Source organism: Cebus imitator, unplaced genomic scaffold (genome assembly GCF_001604975.1).
Source record: "Cebus imitator isolate Cc_AM_T3 unplaced genomic scaffold, Cebus_imitator-1.0 Scaffold11, whole genome shotgun sequence".
Taxonomy (NCBI): domain Eukaryota; kingdom Metazoa; phylum Chordata; class Mammalia; order Primates; family Cebidae; genus Cebus; species Cebus imitator.
The window spans coordinates 5,868,865-5,874,422 of record NW_016107326.1 but is presented as its reverse complement, the minus strand read 5'-3'; positions in this window follow the sequence as shown (position 1 = coordinate 5,874,422).

Below are 5,558 nucleotides of genomic sequence, written 5' to 3'. Positions count from 1 at the left end.
TTTTGATGGTTTCAAGCACAACTGCAGCCACGAGGGTCTCTCAGCCTCCTGGGTTATGCCCATGGACATCCTTCCCTTCTGAAACTGGCCTCAGGGACAGTCCCAGACCTTGTCCACAGACCCCCAAGTAGTGAAGCTTTGCTAACCTAACCCACTCCCATCCTGTTGGAAAAGCTACAGCAGCAGGATTAGAAAGCCTTTATTAATACAACAATGGTTATGTGCTAGGGCCTGGGTTAAGCACTGTGTATCATTTCATTTATTCTTGAACATACAAACCTCTCAAAGTCAAAATCATCAGATAAACCTTTATAATCCACCATCAAAACCTATCCAGAATCTGATTTACTTCTCACACCCTCTACCGCTACCACCCTTGACCAAGGCAACCAGCATCTCTTGCCTGGACATCCAGAATAACCTCCTCACTAGTGTCCCAGCCTCTACTTTTGTTCACTGTATTCCATTCTCCACAAACCAGAGTGTTCTTTTTCAAATGCAAATCAGTTTGTGTAAGCATTACTCCCTAGAACAAAATTCCAAACTCTTTTTGTTTTTGAGATGGAGTTTCCCTCTTGTTGCCCAGGTTGGAGTGCAATGGCACAATCTTAGCTCACCGCAACCTCCGCCTCCCGAGTTCAAGTGATTCTCCTGCCTCAGCCTCCAGAGTAGCTGGGATTACAGGCATGCGCCACCACACCTGGCTAATGTTGTATTTTTAGTAGAGATGGGGTTTTGCCATGTTGGTCAGGCTGGTCTTGAACTCCTGACCTCAGGTGATCCACCAGCCTCAGCTTCCCAAAGTGCTGGGATTACAGGTGCATGCCACCACGCCTGGCCCAATTCCAAACTCTTTACCTTGGCCTGCAGGGCCCTATGGGATCTTGGCCCTCATTCGCTAACACTCACTCCCTTTCTCACCCTATTCCAGCGGCATTGGCCTTTGAATGCATAAGGGCACAGTCCAGTTGTAACAGAGACTCTAGAATACAGTAGCTTAAACAGACAGCTGCTTATTTCTCCCTCATGTCACTGTACAGAGGTAGGTAGGCAGTCTAGACAGGCAAGGTGACTCAGCTCCACAATGTCATGCAGGGACCCAGCCTCCTTCCACCTTGTTGCTCTGCTATCCTTGAGAATATTGTCTTTATCTGCTGGATTGAAGCTGGGTCACAGCCACATCTGTATGGCTACATCCCATGGCTTTCCACGGTTGCTACTTCCTGGGTGCTGCAGCATTCTGTTTATTCCCTTAACCCTGTCCACATTCTATATGTAGTCCCTTCGTCAAAATTTTATTGTTTAAACTAACTCCAGTGAATTGTTCCTTGCTGGTTCCTGACCAGTACAGGATCCTCTGCACAATGTGTCAAAGTCAACTCCTTCCTAAAACTGAGCTCAGTCCAGCCTATATATTATCATCTTTTTTGCCTCCAAGATAGAGCCCTGAAATTTAACTGGGGTTGGCTCAAGGCACCTGTCATGACTAAACTATCATGGGTTGGTTGGATGTGGTGACTCACACCTGTAATCCCAGTACAGTGGGAGGCTGAGTGGAAGGATTGCTTGAGGCCAGGAGTTCAAGACCAGCTTGGGCCACAAAGTGAGACCCTGTCTCTACAAAAAATTAAAAACGACAACAACAAAACTTAGCCAGGCGTGGTGGTGCACATCAGTAGTCCCAGTTACTTGGGAGGAGGCTGAGGCAGGAGGATCACTTCAGCCCAGGAGTTCAAGGCTGCCATGAGCTATGATTGCACCACAGCACTTTAGCCTGGGCAACAGAACAAGACCCTGTCTCTAGAAAACCGAACAAATGAAAAAACTAAAAGAACGTGGATTGGCGTATGTTTATCTTTGAACAAAAGGTCCATGGCAGTTTGGATCTCAAGTACTTGTTGAGTGCCCACTGGGTTCATGGATGACCAGCGCATTATCATAGGACACTCCCATCCAGTGCCAAACTGGCCACTTCTGAGCAGTCTTTATAGAGTCTGCCAGCTCTTAGGGGCAGCCCTTCCCTGTGCGCACCCCGAGCACAGCACGCATCCACTGAGCCACCAACATGTGCTCGGGAGTCCATTTCCCCACCAGATGGTGAGGTCACCCCGGACAGGTCCTGACTTCCTGCCTCCCTGACCTGCTGGCTGCTTCTAGAACAGGGCCTGGACACAGAGTCGGGCCTCACCTGGGTAAACTGCTAAATCCATGGGGAGATTTCAACCCCCATTGGTTTGTTAATTTAATCCTCTTTAGGGGTATCTTAGTCCAATCAGAGCTACGACAATGCATCGGAGTTGAGGGAGAGTGAGAAAAAGCACAGCAGTGACTGGCATGAATTGTTTGCTTAGGACAAGCCAAGAGCTTTATATGCATTCTCTTATTCGATCCTCACCATAAAGCTAGAGATGGAGCCTGTTCCTGTTCCTGTTCCTGTTATTATTCCCAATGTAAAGATAGATGAGCTTGGAGAAGTTAAGGAATTTGTACAAGCTTAGAAGTAAGTGGCAGAGGCAGGATTTGAACCCAATTCCTTATGTTTGAAAATGCATGTCCTTCACTCCTCCGCTCTCCTGCCTCCCCCATGCAAGCAATCACCCTGTCAAGCCTCATCAGGGTCACTTTGATGCACTAACAGGCCGTGAAGAGGAAACAGCCATCTATCTGTAAAATAAACAAGTCTTGGCATACAGACAGAGATGCTAATAGAAACACAATCGACCGATTTGCTGAGATCACTGACAGGCTTGAGCAAGGCATTCATCCCTTGGGAAAGGCAGAATTTGGGGAGGACCTCTACCCATAGCCCCTGCTGTGGGTCCTAAGTGCTTCAGAGCTCCCCAGAAGACTGACAGCAGCTTTCCCAGTGTTTCGACAGCCAGGGAGAGAAATAGAGGTATCAATTTCAGGGAAACATCCTGGTTCCTTATGCCTTCTCACCAAACACAATGTCCTCACATAGCTTAGCAATCAGAGTCAAAAGTGACAGCTCCACAGCAGACGTGACCAGGCCAGCCACAAGCAATCTCCTTCGACAGCCACTGAAACCTCCAAAGGTACCCACACCTAGACTTTAGGAATTGTGGTCAACCCAGGCAGGGCAGGAGGGAAGGTGTGTGATCATGTGAGGAAACTTGTCCTCTTGGTGAGAGGAAGGTAGGTCAGGCCTGGACTGGAGGACAAATGGAAGGCCCCACCCCATATTTCCATCACCACACTGACTTATCCCATTCTCAGTGATCTAGACCTGGGCTGTCCGGCATAGGGGCCACCAGCACTGTGGGGCTACTAAGCACTTGAATGATGGCTGGTCCAAATTGAAATGTGCTATAGATAAAATGCTCACGGAGTTCAAAGACACAGTGTGAAATTAAAAAATGATGTCAAATATCTAATTTTTCATATCGATTACATGTTGAAATAATATGTGGAGCATATTTCGTAAAATGTATTATTAAAATTAATTTCACCTGTTTAATTTTAGGTGTTTTTGTTTGTTTGTTTGTTTGTTTTGGGGGGAAATAGTCTCACTATGTTGCCCAGACTCAAACTCTGGGCTCGAGTGATCCTTTCCCCTCAGCCTCCCAAATAGTTGGGATTACAGGCATGTGCCACTATGCCTGGCTCTTTTTATTCTTTTTTTTTTTTTGAGATGGAGTCTCACTGTGGCACCCAGGCTGGAGTGCAGTGGCGTGATCTCGGTTCACTGCAACTTCCACCTCACAGGTTCAGATGATTCTCCTGCCACAGCCTCCTGAGTAGCTGGGATTACAGGTGTACGCCGCCATGTCCAGCTAATTTTTGTGGGGGTTTTTTGTTTTATTTTTAGTAGAGATGGGTTTCACCATGTTGGTCAGGCTAGTCTCGAATTCCAGATTTCGTAATCCCCCTGCCTCGGCCTCCCTAAGTGCTGGGATTACAGATGTAAGCCACTGCACCTAGCCATTCTTTTTACTCTTAAATGTGCCTACTAAAAAATTTAAAATTGTATACACAGCTTGCATATATTCTATTGGACAGTGCTGCTCTGAAGGATCAAAAATAAAATGAATGACTCATTGAATTCAAAGTGAAAAAAAATATGAACATAGTCTTTATTGAAACCAAATTAGGCCAGGCACGGTGGCTCACGCCTGTAATTGCAGCAGTTTGGGAGGCAGAGGCAGGTGGATTGCCTGAGCTCAGGAGTCTGAGACCAGCTTGGGCAACATGGTGAAACCTCGTCTCTACATAAAAATGAAAAAAAAAAAAAAAAATCAGGCATGGTGGTACACAGATGTAGTCCCAGCTACTTGGGAGGCTGAGGTGGGAGAATTACTTGAGCCCAGGTGATGGAGGTTGCAGTGAGCCAAGATTGTGCCACTGCACTCCAGCCTGGGTAACAGAGCAAGACTGTCTAAAAAAAAGAAAATTAAATGAAAACAATAAAAATCTAAAATTATTTTCAAATAATTTTTGAGTTCTTTTCTTTCTAAGATATTCAATGTTTCTATTAAAAATAAAAAGAAATACAATTATTGACTATCAAAGTTTTAAAATAAAATGATCTAAATGAACCTGAAAATCTTAACTCATTTTTTTGAAAATTCTGTTAAATGTCATAAAATTTTGTTATAGGCTGGGTGTAGTGGCTCATCCCTGTAATCCCAGCACTTTGGGAGGCCGAGGGGGGAGGATTGCTTGAGCCCAGGAGTTCAAGACCAGCCTGAGAAACATAGGGAGACATCATCTGTACAAAAATTTTAAAAATTAAGTGGGTGTGGTGGTACACAAATGTGGTCCCAGCTACTTGGGAGACTGAGGTGAGGGGATCAACTGAGCCAGGGAGGTTGTGGCTGCAGTGAGTTATGATCACACCACTGCACTCCAGCCTGGGTGATAGAATGAGACCCTATCTCAACAAATATAAATAAATAAATAAAACATTATAAAAATGAAACTGTTTACAAGTCTGGTAGCCAATGTAAAGATTGTTATTATAGCTGGGTGTGGTGGCTCATGCCTGTAATCCCACCACTTTGGGAGGCTGAGCCGGGCGGATCACCTGAGGTCGGGAGTTCAAGACCAGCCAGACCAACATGGAGAAACCCCATCTCTACTAAAAATACAAAATTAGCCAGGTGTGGTGACACATGCCTGTAACCCCAGCTACTCAGGAGGCTGAGGCAGGAGAATCACTTGAACCCAGGAGGTAGAGGTTTCGATTAGCTGAGATCTTGCCATCGTACTCCAACCTGGGCAACAAGAGCGAAATTCAGTCTCAAAAAGCCGGGCGCGGTGGCACGTGCCTGTAGTCCCAGCTATTCGGGAGATTGAGGTTGGAGGATCTGTTGAGTCCAGGAGTTTTGGGCTGTAGTATGCTGTGCCGATTGGGTGTCCTCACTAAGTTCGGCATCAATATGGTGACCTCCCAGGAGCGGGGGACCACCAGGTTGCCTAAGGAGGGGTGAACCAGCCCCGACCGGAAACGCGGAAACGGAGCAGGTCAAACTCCCGTGCTGATCAGTAGTAGGATTGCGCCTGTGAATAGCCACTGCACTCCAGCCTGGGCAACATAG